The 20,388-nt window shown below is 40.8% G+C and overlaps 1 protein-coding gene across 1 annotated transcript in view; it reads right to left on the bottom strand.

Moving 5' to 3' along the window:
- The window catches only part of CCDC91 (coiled-coil domain containing 91), a 143,727-nt gene extending 123,992 nt beyond the window's left edge, over positions 1-19,735 (bottom strand). Inside the window, exon 1 of the mRNA XM_087722255.1 lies at positions 19,656-19,735. The gene's annotated coding sequence lies outside the window, so the exon portion shown is untranslated. The remainder of the gene's footprint in view (positions 1-19,655) is intronic.
- Between the last annotated feature and the right edge of the window lie 653 nt (positions 19,736-20,388).

The following is a 20,388-nucleotide window of genomic DNA, read 5'->3' as shown; positions in this document are numbered from 1 at the left end:
GGAGGTTTTCAAAAATAGACTGGACAATCATTTGACTGGGATGGTGTAAGTCTCTTGCCTTGAGTAAGGGGTTGGGATAGAAGACCTCCAAGGTCCCTTCCAGCCCTATGATTCTATGATACTATCTCCAAATATTTTCAGGACAGCCACACTAATAGCAAATACATATTTTCTGTTGCTCCAAGGTAGAATATCAATGAAATCGGGTTTTGAAAAGTGATTATTTTGGGAATAAAATGATACTTTTATGAGCTGCAGTGGTTAGAGGGCAGTACTACAGGGCTACTTCTGCTGTCTGCCAGCTGACTGCAATTTGGCAGTTCGAATCACACCAGGCTCAAGGTTGACTCAGCCTTCCATCCTTCTGAGGTGAGCAAAATGAGGACCCAAATGTAGGAAGAGTCTGGATTTATTGGGCAACTAAGGACCAACTTCATGGAGATAAACATGAAAAGGATCAGCAAAAGTTTAGACTTCAACTCCATCAAACTAATTTTTCAATGGAAGAAGGCCAAGTTAACCTTTCTTTCCACTACTGTCAGGCGCAAGAAAACAGGAACAGGAGGGGAGTTTCGAGGCAATAAAAGTAAATTTCATGCTAACTATACACAAGAATCTGATATACTAACAGTCACGTTAGTAAATTGGTGCTAGATGACAGTCAATGGAATTCACAGATGGGACTGGATTTAGGTCTCTTGTGGGAACATAAGTATTCTAAACTGATGATGTGTTTAACCCCTCCACCTGCTCAACTCCTACAACTAAGATCAAATGGAGAACTACTTGCTTGTCTTATTCTGTCTTCCTTACCAAAGTGTCTGCTGAGCTTCATATTATTAGTCGAGCTAGAACTTATTATTTGTAGTTTATATGTCACGCCTGAAGTTATATCCCTTTTAGGATCTTTGGCCTGCCACACTCTCTCTTATTTCATTACGCTGTTTCATTAGTGTAGTAGTTGGGAGGGGGGAATAGAAAGGAGTAGAATTGTGGAATGTGTTGTTGTCATTCCTTTCTAGAAGCCCAAGGTCATCTTTTGTCTCCGCACTTTTACACCTGACCGGAAGCAGCTGGGTGGAGATGCCAGCGTGGAAAAAGAAGATTGGACCATGTGATGGATTTGTGGGTGTGTGGACAAGATCATGAACTTTCAACTGGGTGGGAATCCGATGTAACTTCCAGAATTGGGATTCCACAGATGTGCTAAGATGTCTGATTTATTAAATTGGAACTTTAAGGATCGTTTTGCCTTGGACTCTGATTTAATTCTACATGATACTTGGAACGCTGAAATTATACAGTTTATATAATCAATTCCTTAAATACTCTGAAAGGGAGACCAGTTTGACTGCAAACTGTTCCATCACTGTAGTTGATATGGTGTTTACATTTTATACTTTTTTTTACTGCACCTTGATAGATTTTTTTTTTAAAAATCAATGCATGCCATCTTAACCTGAATTTTGTCACAGAAAAACCGGAAATCTGAAAATAAGTATTCTTATTTTCCTCAACTAAAAGATGAAGCAATAAAAAAAGATTTAAAAGAAAAAACATGATAATGTTTGTCAGACAAATACTGTTTCCTACTTCTCCTCTCTATCTCTATGGATTTCACTCTTAAGATGTTGCTCACTTTAAAAAAATGTAGATGTAAATGGAAATGCATTGGTGGCTCAGAGCCTAAGATGCTGAGCTTGTCGATCAGAAAGGTTGGCAGTTCGGCGGTTTGAATCCCTAGCATCGCCTAATGGAGTGAGCTCCCCTTACTTGTCCCAGCTTCTGCCAACCTAGCAGTTTGAAAGCATGTAAAAAATGCAAGTAGAAAAATAGGAAACTCGATCAGAAAGGTTGGCAGTTCGGAGGTTTGAATCCCTAGGGCTGCGTAACGGAGTAAGTTCCTGTTACTTGTCCCAGCTTCTGGCAACCTAGCAGTTTGAAAGCATGTAAAAAAATGCAAGTAGAAAAATAGGAAACACCTTTGGTGGGAAGGTAACAGCGTTCTGTGTGCCTTCGGCATTGAGTCATGCTGGCCACATGACCACGGGGACGTCTTCGGCTTTGAAACGGAGGTGAGCACATGAGTTAGGAACGACTAGCACATATGGTACCTTTACCAAAATGGAAATGCACGGCTACCTTTTTCAAAATAGGCTGCTCTGTAATGTAGATAACCATCTCTATGTCTCCAAATGGCACAAGATTATAATGAAACTCAAGAGCACATTTTTACTTTCAGCAATACAAAACGAGAGACGAACATGGGAAAAAATCAGAATTGCCTAGTCTGGAGTAAAGTTACTTCAAGCAAGCTATCCTTCATCCCTTTACCAACTCCAGATGTTCCATAATTATTTACAGCTTACGCTGGCTAAATATAGATCTAAATGTTATTTTGTGCGATTTGACATGCATTAAAAAAAAAATCCCCCCAAGACTTTTAAATGCTACAATTAATTCTTAGGGATATAAACTACAAGTGAAATAACGCTCATTGACAGCAAACTTCTGCTTATTATAAAGAGACTTAATAAGGAATTATTGCAACACAGCAACAAAAGAAAGTTCTGGTTATAAATATGCTGATTTATACTTTGATGCTTTTGAGATGGTTCCCCCCCGGCCCCCATTTTTAAAATATTTTAGGTTGGAGAACCAAAAGAGATCAACAAGAAACAGAGCTTTTTTAAAATCAATCATCACTCAGTCGTAGCATATATATCACAGAAATGCATGTTTATTTTTTTATCTTTAAAAAAACCCAAAACAGCATTTCCCCCCATTTTCTCTATATTACAGATCTTAATCGTAATCCACAAAATGTAAACATTCTGTCCTAACAACAAGCTACAGCATTAACTCTGATCTTTCCCTTTTAAAAACGATATAAAAATCTTGAGTCATGCACACACGTGTATACAGCATGTTAAAATATTTTAATTTCCGAACTGAAAAATATAAATATATATATATATATATATATATATATATATATATATATATATATATATATATATATATATATATTTATTTATTTATTTATTTATTTATAAATATATATTAGTGTCACAACCCCTGGTAAGCCCCAATTATGGGAGGAAGCTAACTGCTTCCAACATCTGTCAATCGGCTCGTCACAAGAGTCCATCACGACAGAAACTCAATATTTTTACTGTTGCCTTTTGTTATATTTGTGTTTTTTATTTGTGCTGATAAATAAATAAAGGGAGACTAGTATAGATCTATTTCAAGCTATTTAGCTGATGAGAGCTAAATAGCTTGAAATAGATCTATACTAGTCTCCCTTTATTTATTTATCAGCACAAATAAAACACACACACACACACACACACACACACATATCACAGTGCTGGAAACATGATTGCTTCCTGAACTGAACAATTCCCCTTACAATAAATAAAGGAAAAACACACGCCAGTATGAATTTCTTTGTATGTTACAGCGACGTGAGTTTTCAACTGCGGGAAATTAAGATCCAACATCACCAGGCATATTTTCCTTAGCCCACTTTCTTAACGGCATTGCTAAACAGAAAATAGTCAAGCTTGATTTCATCCACCCATGGATTGCTTTCCTTTATACTTATGCACTTGGAAAAAAACAATTGCTACCAACCTGCCTTCCGTACAGGACCTGTATACTGCAAAAGTCAAAAAGAGGGCTGTGAAAATATCTACAGACCCCTCGCATCCAGGACATAAATTGTTTCGACTTCTACCCTCAAAATGATGCTGTAGGGCATTGCATATCAGAACAACTAGACACAAGGATAGTTTTTTTCCCCGAATGCCATCACTCTGCTAAACAACTAATTCCCACAACACTGTCAAACTATTTACTAAGACTGTATTACTATTATTATTCTTATCCTTCCTAATACCAGTCTCCTCCCATTTATGACTATAACCTTGTTGCTTGTATCTTTACGATTTAATTGTTTTACTTAGTTTCCTAGTATGATTTGATTGCGTATTTTGTATGCTTTGACTATCACTAAGTATTGTATCTTATGATTCTTGATGAATGTACTTTTTAATGTAAACTGAGAGCATATGCACCGAAGACAAATTCCTTGTGTGTCCAATCACACTTGGCCAATAAAGAATTCTATTCTATTCTATTCTATTCTAGCCCAGCCCAGCCCAGCCCAGCCCAGTCCATTCTTATTCTTATTCTTGATGAATGTATTTTTTTTAATGTACACTGAGAGCATATGCACCAAAGACAAATTCCTTGTGTGTCCAATCACACTTGGCCAATAAAGATTTCTATTCTATTCTATTCTATTCTATTCTATTCTATTCTATTCTAGCCTAGCCTAGCCCAGCCCAGCCCAGTCCATTCTTATTCTTATTCTTGATTAATGTATTTTTTTTAATGTACACTGAGAGCATATGCACCAAAGACAAATTCCTTGTGTATCCAATCACACTTGGCCAATAAAGATTTCTATTCTATTCTATTCTATTCTATTCTATTCTAGCCTAGCCCAGCCCAACCCAGTCCATTCTTATTCTTATTCTTATTCTTGATTAATGTATTTTTTTTAATGTACACTGAGAGCATATGCACCAAAGACAAATTCCTTGTGTATCCAATCACACTTGGCCAATAAAGATTTCTATTCTATTCTATTCTATTCTATTCTATTCTAGCCTAGCCCAGCCCAGCCCAGCCCAGTCCATTCTTATTCTTATTCTTATTCTTGATGAATGTATTTTTTTTAATGTACACTGAGAGCATATTCACCAAAGACAAATTCCTTGTGTGTCCAATCACACTTGGCCAATAAAGATTTCTATTCTATTCTATTCTATTCTATTCTATTCTATTCTATTCTAGCCTAGCCTAGCCCAGCCCAGCCCAGCCCATTCTTATTCTTATTCTTGATTAATGTATTTTTTTTAATGTACACTGAGAGCATATGCACCAAAGACAAATTCCTTGTGTATCCAATCACACTTGGCCAATAAAGATTTCTTTTCTATTCTATTCTATTCTATTCTAGCCTAGCCTAGCCTAGCCCAGCCCAGCCCAGTCCATTCTTATTCTTATTCTTGATTAATGTATTTTTTTTAATGTACACTGAGAGCATATGCACCAAAGACAAATTCCTTGTGTATCCAATCACACTTGGCCAATAAAGATTTCTATTCTATTCTATTCTATTCTATTCTATTCTAGCCTAGCCCAGCCCAGCCCATTCTTATTCTTATTCTTATTCTTGATTAATGTATTTTTTTAATGTACACTGAGAGCATATGCACCAAAGACAAATTCCTTGTGTATCCAATCACACTTGGCCAATAAAGATTTCTATTCTATTCTATTCTATTCTATTCTAGCCTAGCCCAGCCCAGCCCAGTCCATTCTTATTCTTATTCTTATTCTTGATGAATGTATTTTTTTTAATGTACACTGAGAGCATATGCACCAAAGACAAATTCCTTGTGTGTCCAATCACACTTGGCCAATAAAGATTTCTATTCTATTCTATTCTATTCTATTCTATTCTATTCTATTCTATTCTAGCCTAGCCCAGCCCAGCCCAGTCCATTCTTATTCTTATTCTTGATTAATGTATTTTTTTTAATGTACACTGAGAGCATATGCACCAAAGACAAATTCCTTGTGTATCCAATCACACTTGGCCAATAAAGATTTCTATTCTATTCTATTCTATTCTATTCTAGCCTAGCCTAGCCCAGCCCAGCCCAGCCCAGTCCATTCTTATTCTTATTCTTGATTAATGTATTTTTTTAAATGTAAACTGAGAGCATATGCACCAAAGACAAATTCCTTGTGTGTCCAGTCACACTTGGCCAATAAAGAATTCTATTCTATTCTATTCTATTCTAGCCCAGCCCAGCCCAGTCCATTCTTATTCTTATTCTTGATGAATGTATTTTTTTATGTACACTGAGAACATATGCACCGAAGACAAATTCCTTGTGTGTCCAATCACACTTGGCCAATAAAGAATTCTATTCTATTCTATTCTATTCTATTCTATTCTATTCTATTCTATTCTATTCTAGCCCAGCCCAGCCCATCCCAGCCCAGTCCAGTCCAGTCCAGTCCAGTCCAGTCTAGTCCATTCTTATTCTTATTCTTGATGAATGTATTTTTTTTATGTACACTGAGAGCTTATGCACCGAAGACAAATTCCTTGTGTGTCCAATCACACTTGGGCAATAAAGAATTCTATTCTATTCTATTCTATTCTATTCTATTCTATTCTAGCTCAACCCAGCCCAGTCCAGTCCATTCTTATTATTTGTTCTTGTTTTGTTATGTTATGTTCTTTTGTTCTATTCTATTCTATTCTATTCTATTCCAGGTAAATCACGTAACTCTCTCAAAAAGGCCATTTCACAAATAGTCCCACATTTCCTGGCCTTTATGAGATTGGAAATCCAAACCCCTGGGCTGGAAGCCAGAAGGAAGGAAGGGCAGCTGGAAATATACCTGCTGATGCCAAGTTGGGTGAGATTAAGACCTTAAAAACAATGTAAACACAGGGGCTTGGAACTCTCAAGGAAAGAGACAAGATTCTACTACAACCGCATCAGAAGGCAAATCAATTTGCTGCTAGCTTGCTCTAACGACCTTGAATCAGAAGGGAAGGGTGTACCTGTTACGTCCTGAAGTTTATTCTTCTTTCTTTATTGTTCCACTTGAACATGTGATCTCAAAATCTTGTGGAGCTAGGCAGGGTACGAGCCTTGCAAATAAAACGTATCAGATTAGGCCAAATCTAGTGGAACAGGTTCAACCAGTCAAGTCCCATCCATTACATCATCTCAGTCAATCAGATCAACCACAAGTATGTCAAGTCATGTTCAGGCAGTTTGCAACCGGCTTCTTTTTCCTTAGAGCGTTTCCAAAACACTCAGACCAAAACCGGGGAAAGTGTCCTCTTAGAACAGGGGTGTCAAACTCAAGGCCCGCGTGAAGGATGCGGATCGCGATGTGGTCGGATCCGGCCCGCGGGGCCATCCTAGTCAGTAGCTTCCGCCCGGTCTACCCTATGCGAAGAGGAAACATCTATCATCTATCTATCTATCTATCTATCTATCTATCTATCTATCTATCTATCTATCTATCTATCTATCTATCTATCTATCTATCTATCTATCTATCTATCTATCTATCTATCTATCTAATCTATCTATCTATCTATCTATCTATCTATCTATCTATCTATCTATCTATCTATCTATCTATCTATCTATCTATCAATCAGCCAAATACCACTCACTCATCACGAAATCTCCAGAATTGTAAATCCTATAAACTTGAAATTCGACATGTTATGTTCCTCTTGACTTCTAAAAAAGAAGATTTTATTTTCCGAAATGGCCATCAGATCATCAGTATTTCTTATGCAATATTATATTAACACGTGTCAATGCTAAGGAGTTAAACGTTCTACTCTCCCTCCCCACCTGAAAGGAACTCTGTTCCAACTGTCAGTTGCCTTATATGGGCATGGCCAGCGCACGACTCATCCGGCCCCATGGTTTCATAGCGAAGCATGGGTATCCAGCTAGTGTCCTATAAGAAGAGAAGCCAATAAATATAATTCAAGGTTGGTGTTATTTTCCTCATATTTTCTCAACTGTTGTTCACTTTCTAGGCCCAGCATAAAAACTGGATCCCTCTGGAGACGACTTCTTGATAACATCAAGAAAGTTCAAAAGCTACAATTCTATTAAGTCTTGGCTGATCAACAATACAATAGTCTACCCAATGCGAAGCGGAAAGATCGGGCCACAGTAGCTTCCGCCCGGTCTACCCTATGCGAAGAGGAAACATGCCAGCTGTTTGGGGAGTGGTGTCAAGCTGGCCACTCCTACCCAGTGGCCACACCCATTCAGACGGCCACACCCAGTCAGCCGGTGGTGGGATTCAAAAACTTTTCCTACTGGTTCCGTGGGTGTGGCTTGGTGGGCATGGCAGGGGAAGGATACTGTAAAATCTCCATTCCCTCCCGATCAGCTGGGACTCAGGAAGCAGAGAATAGATGGGCCAGGGCCAGTAAGAGGTGATATTTACAGGTTCTCCAAACTACTCAAAAATTTCCGCTACTGGTTCTCCAGAATTGTTCAGAACTAGCTAAATACCACCTCTGGGAAGGATACTGCAAAATCCCCATTCCCTCCCAATGAGCTGGGACTCCGGAGGCAGATAATAAATGAGGACGGGGCCAGTCAGAGCTGGTAGTTACCGCTTCTCCAAACTACTCCAAATTTTCTGCTACCGGTTCGCCAGAACTGGTCAGAACCTGCTGAATATCACCTCTGTAGCTGCCCCCCCCTTTGTTTTAGAATATGTTATAAAGGTGTAAAGTCATTGGAGGTTTATTGAGACTGCGAATGTATGCCAGTAGGTGGTTGTGTCTTTAAATACAATTGATTTTAGATAATAGCACCTTTGAATAACTGTAACCAAATGAGATTTGTGGTACAGTGATAGTAAAATACATAAATTTTAAAAGGTACAATTCAATTTGAATGAAATATATGTAATGATTGTGGAAGAAACTCACGAAATGTATTTCTAACCCAGTGTTTTTCAACCACTGTGCCGCGGCACACTAGTGTGCCGTGACATAGTGTAAGGTGTGCCGTGGGAAAATTACTTTATATATAGTCAATATAGGCACAGAGTTAAATTTTTTTAACATTTTCTAATGGTGGTGTGCCTCGTGATTTTTTTCATGAAAAAAGTGTGCCTTTGCACAAAAAAAGTTGAAAAACACTGTTCTAACCAATCGACACGCTTTCTACAAGAGGTAATGAAAGATGATTCTTTGTGTGTGTGTGTGTGTGTTTTTGTTTAATTAAAACAATAAAACTTTTCAAATAAAAAAAAACACAGCTCTGAGGCAGCCCTCAATGAAAACTGAGCTTGAGACCCGTCTTAGAACGTAACTGCAGTCAAAAGAGGAAATAAAAATGGCCAAGAGTTTGATCTTAAATGACTCTATCCCTCCCAAGTACTGAATTTAAAAAAAAAACCAAGGAATCATCAAGGGGAGAAGCTAAGGTTGATACACAGTTGTATCCTCAAGGTTGGAAAATATGTAAGAAGGTAATAAGCCCGCCCGAAAGCAGAATGATCGGAATCCTGACCTAATTAAGGATGATGACAGATGTGGTCTGCCGGACATCTGTATGTGAGTGGCAGCAAAGAATATAATTACACCAATTTTTCCTTGAGGTAGACAGACTTCAAGGACTGATCAAGGGATGTGTCTCCTATCATTGGAATAATCGCTTCAAGCTATGGTGGAGAAACGAATAAATAGCAGAGCTGGGGGTTTTCTTTCCTTTCCTTTTATTGGAGATCACCATTCTTCCCTTCTTTTTTTAATTTGTTTTATTATATAAAATATAAAGAAAAAACAAACAGGAAGAGGAAATTAAGGGACAGAAAAGAAGTGAGAAAAAGGGGGTGTGAGATACAAGGAGGGGGGGGGACACACATTGACTTCCGACACTTTTTAGCACAATACAAGATAAAAACACTCCCAACTTTTTGCTTTTAGACAGGACTATATAACTAGCCGTTTCTCTAACGACAACTTTTTCTGATCAACAAAACCAAAGTCAAAGTTGCATTTGTTTTTCCATCCCAAACACAAAATCCAGAAGTGATATCCAAATGAAATAAGCCATCAATCTTTCTTAACCAGTAACATAAGTCCAAGCATTCACCAATGTTCTGCCATATGTATCCCCAATATAAACAATATTTAACAGATCAGCTTTCATGTCTGGTTCTCAGAGATTCAGAAGAGGGGGTCAGTCCAGAACAAACTAAAGCAGAGAATATAGGGGGAGGGGGGAAATGAAGATCACAAGATAAAAAGGATTGAGCCACCCCAAGATGTCATCATGAATAGCAATCTGTATCTCAAGAACCCCTTGAGATACTTCTATCTATCTATCTATCTATCATCTATCTATCTATCTATCTATCTATTTATCTAATCTATCTATCTATCATCTATCTATCTATCATCTATCTATCTATCTATCTATCTATCTATCTATCTATCTATCTATCTATCTATCTATCTATCTATCTATAAGCCAAATACCACTCACTCATCACGAAATCTCCAGAATTGTAAATCCTATAAACTTGAAATTTGACATGTTATGTTCCTCTTGACTTCTAAAAAAGATTTTTTTTTCCGAAATGGCCATCAGATCATCAGTATTTTTAATGCGATATTATATTAACACGTGTCAATGCTAAGGAGTTAAACGTTCTACTCTCCCTCCCCACCTGAAAGGAACTCTGTTCCAACTGTCAGTTGCCTTATATGGGCATGGCCAGCGCACGACTCATCCGGCCCCATGGTTTCATAGCGAAGCATGGGTATCCAGCTAGTGTCCTATAAGAAGAGAAGCCAATAAGTATAATTCAAGGTTGGTGTTATTTTCCTCATGTTTTTTTCAACTGTTGTTCACTTTCTAGGCCCAGCATAAAAACTGGATCCCTCTGGAGATGACTTGATAACATCAAGAAAGTTCAAGAGCTACAATTCTATTAAGTCTTGGCTGATCAACAATAAGAGCCGAGGTGGCGCAGTGGTTAGGGTGCAGTACTGCAGGCCACTTCAGCTGACTGTTATCTGCAGTTCAGCGGTTCTAATCTCACCGGCTCAAGGTTGACTCAGCCTTCCATCCTTCCGAGGTGGGTGAAATGAGGACCCAGACTGTGGGGGCGATATGCTGACTCTGTAAACCGCTTAGAGAGGGCTGAAAGCCCTATGAAGCAGTATATAAGTCTAACTGCTATTGCTATTGCTAATATTATACCAATATGGTCCTCTCTGGAGTGCCATTGCCTTACACAGCATATCCATGAAAGAGATAGCGTGAAAAACAGCATGTCTCTTAACACTGCATTATACATCCATTGACAAGGCTCCCTGGTTATGCAATCTTGAAAACTGCTGGTCATTTTTCGCATTCTTCCTGCTCATGCAGATCATACAGATATTTTTGAAATCCTGTGAAGATAAGCCAAGTCATGTTTCTACATCACCCAAAAATGCTTTTTCAAAAGACAACTGGAGTTTCTTTGTTTTTCCTTGAAAACGTTTCGCTTCTCATCCAAGAAGCTTCTTCAGCTCTGAAGACCATACGAAGAACGGTTGCAGGAACTGGGTATGTTTAGTTTAATGAAAAGAAGGACTAGGGGTGACATGATAGCAGCGTTCCAATATCTCAGGGGTTGCCACAAAGAAGAGGGAGTCAAGCTATTCTCCAAAGCACCTGAAGGCAGGACAAGAAGCAATGGGTGGAAACTTAATCAAGGAGAGAAGCAACTTAGAACTGAGGAGAAATTTCCTGAAAGTTAGAACAATTAATCAGCGGAACAACTTCCCTCCAGAGGTTGTGAATGCTCCAACATTGGAAGTTTTTAAGATGTTGGATAACCATTTGTCTGAAGTGGTGTAGGGTTTCCTGCCTAAGCAGGGGGTTGGACTAGAAGACCTCCAAGATCCCTTCCAACTCTGTTATTCTATTCTATTCTATTCTATTCTATTCTATTCTAATACATGTCAAAAACATCATATCCATTTTGGATGCTAGGTAAGGGCAGGGCCCACACGGAGGCTCTGGAGGGGGTGAAAAACGGGCCTACCGGAAGTCTGGAAACAGGTCCGTTTCCAGCCTCCGGAGGGTTATCCAGAGCCCAGGGGATACAATTTTCGCCCTCCCAGAGGCTCGAGGAAACCCCCCTTCCTGTCGTGATACAGGAAGCTGACTAGGCCACGCCCCCATGGCCACACCCACCCAGCGACTGGGCAGAGAACCTGTTGCTAAACTTTTTCAATCCCACCCCTGGACATTGTACATGAAAAAAGCATGCATTCCACAAGACTATGAAATACATGAGCTTCAGTTACAATTTGCCGTCAGCCGAATGAGTTTCCAACACAATCTTCATCTGCTGATGTGAAAAAGAATTTCCAGCTCCACCTCGTCGTTACTAAGAAAACCTTCAGATCCTCTGATCAGGAACAGCATGAACTGATCTTCTTGCAACGGACTAATTATCTGAGATGTCCTAATAAATGGAAGGGAAGCTCGTCTTTTAACTGTTGAACAAAACTGACAGTTTAATTAAAAGGTAATCTTAGGGAGAGCGCTTACGCACTCCCCCAAATATGAAAGCCATTTGCATTCCACAATTACGAAAAGTGCTGGAGAAGATGGCATTGCCAGGAAAATAAGGCTGCCGATTGATATGGTTACTTCTTGCAGGAAAAAAAGAGTCAGGGAAGAATCCTTGTTTATGTACAATTAGGATACGAAGAGAAAACTGAAATCTGCAATTCTAATAAATTCTCAAGGGCATGAGATACTTACACGTCTTTTCCACTGCTTGATCATTGCTTAAATGAAATGCATGGAGATTAAACTATAGTTTGACTCCAGAACAGCCTTGATCGCAGGGTGGATTTGATCTATACCAAATACTAGCTGATAACTCGGAGTTGCCCAGGTATTTATTTATTTGGGGGGGGGGGGAGGGAATATCCGGGCCAAACGTAATTTCTAAGGTTGGATTTCCCCCCTTACTAGAGGGAGTCCCCTTGTGGAGTACTGTGAAGCCGTTACCATGGCAACTCCACCGCACTGTACAGTAGAAGCCATTTTATGGCAGTACAGCAAAATCCATTTTATGGCAGTACAGTAAAATCCATTTTAAGGCACAACAGGCTGTATCTTAACAGAACACACACCCCGAGAGGTTTTAGGGATGTCTTACCCCCACAGTATTTTTCTAGAGAGAGAGTAAGTCATCTGTGTACCAAGTCTGGTTAAAATTGCTCAAGGCGTTCCAGAGTTATGCTGGAACATGCACACACACACACACACACACACACACACACGATAGATAGATTAGATTAGATAGATAGATCAAGTCAATTTAAATCTTGATTTAAATCATGATTTAAATCACTAGTAAAAAGGCTTGATTTAAATCAACTCGATTTAAATCATACTTTTTAAAGAGCAACTGTCATCTCTATCCTGCAGTAGCTCTTCCTCTGATCCGCTGTTGTCTCACTGCGTGGCACGACAAAACTGCGCTCGACTAAAGCGCGCCTGATGAAACCGCGTCGCTGACGTCATCAACAGGGCGACAACAGCGAGCGCGGAGAAAGAAGGGTGCTTTAAATAGCGCTTTTAAAGCAAGCCGATTCAAGTTAAGGTAAGGGTTAGGTTTAGGGTTAGGGTTAGGTTTAGGGTTAGGGTTAGGTTAACGGTTAGGGTTAGGTTTAGGGTTAGGTTAAGGGTTAGGGTTAGGTTTAGGGTTAGGTTAAGGGTTAGGATTAGGTTTAGCGTTAGGTTAAGGGTTAGGTTTAGGGTTATGTTTAGGATTAGGTTTAGGGGGGTTAGGATTAGGTTTAGGGGGGTTAGGTTTAGGTTTAGGGTTTAATTTTAGGTTTAGCGTTTACAGCGTGCTTTTTTCTCCACGCTGTTGTCGCGCTGTGATGACGTCAGCTACGCGGTTTCGTCGAGAGCCCTTTAGTCGAACGCGGTTTTGTGGTGGAACCGTCTCACTGACAGTCTCATTCACTTCAATGCGGCAGTGAGACAACAAGGTGAGGGGCGTGGCAGGAAGCAGGTGAGTCGATGCCCTCCAACAGGCACTGCCATGATGAATCTGAAATGACAGGTGCTCTTTAATATTATAAGTTGGGTAGGTGGTTTCACTTTCATTTTTAACTGCTTGCCCTTCCTCCTCACACTTAAGAGCCTGATGGATGCATTTCTCTTCAAACAATCACACAATTCGTAGCGTGCATAGATTTGCAAAACAACGGGATAAAGGAATATTCCTGAACTTTCCTTTATGATTTATCTCCTGGTTGCTGTGAAATTGGGGGAATGCATCAATGCAGGGCATGTTATCTCAGCTTGCAGAGCTTGGATTCATTGAATGAGTTCACCCCCCCAAAAATGTAAACACTGCAGAATATAGGGTTCCACCACAAAACCGTGGTAGACTAAAGCGCGCTCGACGAAAGCGCATACGTGACATCATCACAGCGCGACAAAAACAGCACGCTGTGATCGGTAAACTTAAAATTAACGCGTAAATCTAAACCTAACCCCCCCAAACCTAACCCTAAACCTAACCCTATACCTAACCCTTAACCTAACCCTAAACCTAACCCTAACGCTTAACGTAACCCTAAACCTAACCCTAACCCTTAACCTAACCCTAACCCTAAACCTAAACCTAACCCTTACCTTTATGTGAATCGGCTTGCTTTAAAAGCGCTTTTTAAAGTGCCCTTTTTTCTCCGCGGTCGTATTTGTCGCGCTGCTGATGACGTCACGTACGCGCTTTAATCGGGCGCGCTTTAGTGGACCGCAGTTTTGATGGGTCACGGAATATACAGCCCCCTGCTACATAACTAAGCTCCACTTTCATGCTGAATGAACCAATTTATTAATGTTCCTTAAATAGAAAACTATCTTTAGATAGATTTTTTACTTCAATAACATTTTATTCAAATAAATTTGATAAAAATAAAAATAAATCTGATTTAAATTTTTAAAAATCCATTTTAAATTTTTAAAAATCCGCTTTAAATTTTTTTAAAAATCCTTTTCTTTATTTTTATTTTTTTTAAAAATCATCGATTTTGCTTGACGGTCTCTAAAGAAAGCAAATCACAAACAGTACCTCAAATTCCTTGTTACTTCCTTAGGGGAATCTGGATGTAGCAAAGGAGCTTGGTGCAATCCAAGCCTGCCTTATCAAAATAATGTGGCTAGCATCCTAATGGAAGCTTCCAATTAAGCAACGATTTGGTTAAGAGGCAGAATAAAATTGGCCAATCTGAAATAATTTACACAGTATGAGCACCTGATTAAAATCCTTCTCAAACTAAAATCTTATTTGTCACCTAGTTAGAAAACGGGCTGTGCATTACATCTTAAAATTCATCTTCTTAGTCCAGATAAGTATTTATCCATTTGTTTACAAACCTCAGCTGCTTTAATTGGCACGCATACAGTATCTCTATTATGATCAAGAGAGGCAGTTTGATCCAGTGGTTAAGGTACCAGTCTAGAAAGCAGGAAGTCATGAGTTCAAGTCCCATCTTAGTCATGAAAGCTAGCTGGGTGACCTTGGGGTAGTCCAAGGGTTGGCAACCCACGGCTCTGGAGCCGCATGTGGCTTTTTTCCCTTCTGCTGCGGCTCCCTATCACTGCTCAGCTCCACAATTGATAGGGCTTTTGGTTAGGACAGGTAGAGGAAAAAGGATGCCATGCTAGGAGGAGACTCTATGGTGGGGGGAACTGGACTTCCGGTTGGCTCCAGAATTGAACGGGGGGCTTCCGGTTAGGACCTTTGTGGCTCTTTGAGTTTTTAAGGTTGCCGACCCCTGGGCTAATCACTCTCTCTCAGCCTGACATACCTCATAGAATTGTTGCTGTAGGGAAAACAGGAGAAAGGAAGGTTTGCAAAAATAATAAAGCTGGGATACAAATAAATAAATAAAATATGCAACTTGCCTTTACCCTAAGAAATGACCTTGTTTGATTATTTCAACATTAGAAACAGACCCTCCGAATTTCTCTAGGAGTTACGTAGCAGCTATTTCTGGAAAGAGGGACCAAAATGCAATAAATGTAATTGTAAAAAAAAAAATGTTGTATGCTGTCCACAGTAACTTTCCAAGCGATGGGCGGCCATATAAATTTGACTAATAAATGATTAATGCATTCAAGCTGGTTTTATTTATTTACTTCGGTGATGAACGGCGCCTTTCCATTCCAAAAAGGTGCTGAGCCGTTTACATAATACGAAAATAAAAACACAAAATACTAAAGGGAAAATAATTTTTCTTTAAAAAAAATAACCCAGACCCAAGCATACAGAAAAACAAGTTTCGCTAAGGAAAAGTTTGCATAACTTCTGCTTCAGTGACCGCTGCCTGGCACTTTTTCAGACTTGTTAATCATGGTTTGCAAACCACAAAGACCACATTTGCATATCGTACTAAGCAAAAACAAACCACACATATGATGTGCGAGCCCGCTGTTCAAAAAGATGCACAACTTCTTTTTTTCAATGAATTTTTATTTCAGGCTTTTTTGACCAACGTAAGAATTCATGTAAAACTTAACAACCCCCCACCCCAAAAAAGGCAGCTACAACTTAAAAGCAACCTTTGCTTTCTGCTTATCAGCTATACAAGGAAGTAAAGAAATGAATCTATCTATCTATCTATCTATCTATCTATCTATCTATCTATCTATCTATCTATCTATCTATCTATCTTTCTATCTTTCTATCTTTCTATCTTTCTATCTTTCTATCTTTCTATCTAATCTATCTATCTATCTAATCTATCTAATCTATCTATCTATCTATCTATCTATCTATCTACCTACCTACCTACCTACCTACCTACCTACCTACCTACCTACACATACATACATACATACATACATACATACATACCAGTGGTGGGTTTCAAAAATTGTTCGAACCTACTCTGTGGGTGTGGCCTCCTTTGTGGGAGTGGCTTGCTGCCCATGTGACTGGATGGGAGTGGCTTGCCGCCCATGTGACTGGATATGAAGATGCCGACGACACTTGTCAGAACCATCTTAAATCACCTCACACACAGCACTGGCATGCATAAGAATATGATGTAAACTTGTTTTTTAAAAGGCATCTTTGGTTTGCGTTAAAACAACTTCAACACACGCAATGTCCTGATTGCACCACAAACGCTGTAGTCATCCTTACCTTTCACAGAGGCCCTGAGTTTTATAAATAGGAGCATGATAGTGTAGAATAATCATATCCAAGGACCAGTGGTGGGTTTCAAAAAATGTTGGAACCTCTTCTGTAGGTGTGGCCTGCTTTCCGGGTCCACTGGTGGAACCTCTTCTAACCGGTTTGGTAGATTTGACGAACTGGTTCTACCGAATAGGTGCGAACTGGTAGGAACCCACCTCTGATACATACATATATACTTACTTACTTACTTACTTACTTACTTACTTACTTACTTACATACATACATACATACATACATACATACATACATACATACATTCATACATACATACATATAAATAAATTTTACATAACACACACATGCAGACAAATTCTGAAAAATTCCTATTAAGATAAAAACTAAGATCAGGATGCAAAATCCTTTTACTACAAAAACAAGAAGACAAGAGTAGTAAATTTCTGTACGCTCCAGATTTAATAATATGTAAAGGACTGACAAAAGTATATTTACTGTAATAGTATATGGGCCTCTCTTTCGTTTACATTTGGTACATTTTAAGCACTATTATGTATGAGTTTTTTTGTTTGGTTGATTTTTCTTGATTTTTCTACCTTTTTATGATGTTTTGGTACTCATACCACACCACAAAAAGCAAATTTAAAACAATGAATCCATAACTGAACAAGAACAAGTGCAAAGGAGATAGTTAAGGTTTAAAACGGCAATTCTGTTGGAAAACTAAATGTAAATATGGACTGGCATAGCCTGGTTTAGTCTAAGTCAGTGTTTCTCAACCTTGGCAACTTGAAGATGTCCGGACTTCAACTCCCAGAATTCCCCAGCCAGCAAATGCATTTGTTGGCTGGGGAATTCTGGGAGTTGAAGTCCGGACATCTTCAAGTTGCCAAGGTTGAGAAACACTGGTCTAAGTACTATGAAACCTATAAGAGGAGATGTGGAGCCAGAAATAAAAAATCTAACTCTCATTTAAAGTGATTGTAAAATGTCATTTAAGCTTAAATAATGGAAAAACTGTACGCAGAACTAAAGAATTATAACAAGAAATGAAAATGACAGTTATAAATTATTTAAAGTTATATAACACACAAGCATACATTTCTCCTGAGCTAAAGGTATTTGTCCATCTCTCCCCAAAAAGCCAACTGACCCCAATACTTATAACCATTATGATTTACTAAGCCCTCAAGACATCACTCTTTCAACCAAAGTGCATATAGTCAAGGCTACGGTTTTCCCAGTTGCAATGGATGGCTGTGAAAGTTGGACCATAGGAAAGGCTGAGCGCCAAAGAATGGAGGCCTTTGAACTATGGTGCTGGAGAAGACTCCTGCGAGTCCCTTGGAGTGCAAGGCGATCAAACCGGTCAGTCTTAGAGGAGATCAACCCTGACTGCTCTTTAGAAGGCCAGAGCCTGAAGAGGAAACTCAAAGACTTTGGCCACCTAATGAGAAGGAAGGACTCCCTGGAGAAGAGCCTCATGCTGGGAAAGATTGAGGGCAGAAGAAGAAGGGGGTGACAGAGATTGAGGTGGCTGGATGGGGTCACCGAAGCAGTCGACGTGAGCTTAAATGGACTCCAGAGGATGGTAGAGGACAGAAAGGCCTGGAGGAACGTTGTTCATAGAATTGCAAGCATTGCAACTAACAACAAAGCCCTCCAGATTTGCAGACTGGTGTGAGGACACCCAAGATGCAACATCTGATTAGAAGCTTTGCCTGCTCCGATTCCTCTTCCTTGGGTGCCCCACAAAAGAGTCATCCCAGCCTTGCCCTTATCCATTATTACATCCTATAATTATTACATTATTACACCCCACCGGGAAACAAAACAAAAAAGTTAAGGAGGGGCCCATTTACATCTGGATGTGATGCAATGACACCTGGGTCCTTCCTGGGGCAAAGGCAGGCTGAACTTGTCAACCAGGAAGGTTTGAATCCCTAATGCAGGTCTCCTGTGAGCAGGGGGTTGGACTAGATGACCTCCAACTCTGTTACTGTTTAGGGCAAGATCTCGGCCTTCCTCAGCCCTTCTCTTCTTCTCCATCAACAATGAAACATGTAACCACCTTTTCTGGTCAGGGCTCAAGCCATGTGGCCCTGTCCAACAATAAACCATCTTTCCAAGCAGCCTCCATGTCTCCAGTGTCTTTTTCCCCACTTGGAGCTCAACCCAGAAGGACATTTCTTTCAACACCCTAATGCAGGTCTCCTGTGAGCAGGGGGTTGGACTAGATGACCTCCAACTCTGTTACTGTTTTGGGCAAGATGTTTTTGCAAAGGAGCTGTGCCAGCCAATGAGCAAGCCACGGATCTGTCAGCAGGACCGGCTGGATTCCCAACCCAGCGGGAAGGGAAGGGGGGGTGGATCCAGGAGCAAAACGGCAGGCAGATCTCGCCCAGCTGATCTGCTGTTGCAAGAGCTCCAAAGGGGGCAACCCAAGAGAAAAACTCCCCAGCTCACGAATGCCACCCTGGCCAGATCCGGTCTTAGACAGGGAAGGGCCGCTGGCGTGGGGGAAGCCAGCTTGGGAGCGGGGGGGGGGGGCACAGATGCCCATCCACTCCCAGTACTCCCAGTACTCCCAGTCCCCAGACAGGGAAGGGGGGCGAGGAACACGGGGGGGGGGCTTTTTGGAAAGCAAGCCGAGTTTGTGCATCAGCCCCGGAGACCCTCGCAGCCGCTGCCCATCACCGCCTTGGCAACGTCTGCATCTTTGCCCTTGCGCCCCCCCCCCGCCACGAGTCCTCTCCCGCGTCCGCCCCCTCCCCGATAACACCCCCCCCCGCTCTCGCCGCGGCCCCCTCACCTGCAGCCACACCTCCGCCTCCAGGGCGCCTGCGCCACGGAGGGACCTATCAGCAGGCGGAGGAGGAGGGGGAGAGGGAGCACCGGCGCGAGGCTCCGCCTGCCCTCTCTCGCCGAGCTTAGGGAGGGGTGGGGAGAGAGAGACTTGGGGGACTCTCGAGGTCGTCCAGCCGGGCAGCCTCCGGAGTGAGGAAGGGTTAAGGTGCGAGCCCTTCCCGAGGTGTTCTCTCTCTCTCTCTGTCTCTCTTTTGATGGACCTCTGGAAGGTAGAAAGGTTAAAGGCAAGAACTCTCGCTCTCTGGTGCAAAGGGACGTCACCTGTGCTAGTGTGGCTCAACCTGGGCAATTTTTAGATGAACTGCAAATCCCAGAATCTTCCCAGCATGCATGGATTGCAGCTCCCAGAATTCTGCACCAGGCAGGCATGGACTGCAAATCCCAGAATTCTGCCAGCATGCCTAGACGGAAAGTCCCAGAATTCCTCACCCACTGCAACTCCCAGAATTCCTTAGCATGCCTGGACTGCAACACCCAGTATTCCTCAGCCAGCATGCATGGACTGCAGCTCCCAGAATTCTGCACCAGACAGGCATGAACTCCAAATCCCAAAATCCCCCTCTTAGCATGCATAAACTGCAGCTCCCAGAATTCCTCATGCAGCCTGCATGGACTGCAAATCCCAGAATCCTCCCAGCATGCATGGACGGAAACTCCAAGAATCCCTCACCCAGCCT

This window comes from Thamnophis sirtalis, unplaced genomic scaffold, assembly GCF_051295495.1.
Source record: "Thamnophis sirtalis isolate CommonGarterSnake01/CBP01778 unplaced genomic scaffold, rThaSir2_p1.2 scaffold_9, whole genome shotgun sequence".
Lineage (NCBI taxonomy): Eukaryota > Metazoa > Chordata > Lepidosauria > Squamata > Natricidae > Thamnophis > Thamnophis sirtalis.
The sequence above is the reverse complement of the archived record's forward strand: the minus strand, read 5'-3'. Positions and strand labels throughout refer to the sequence as shown.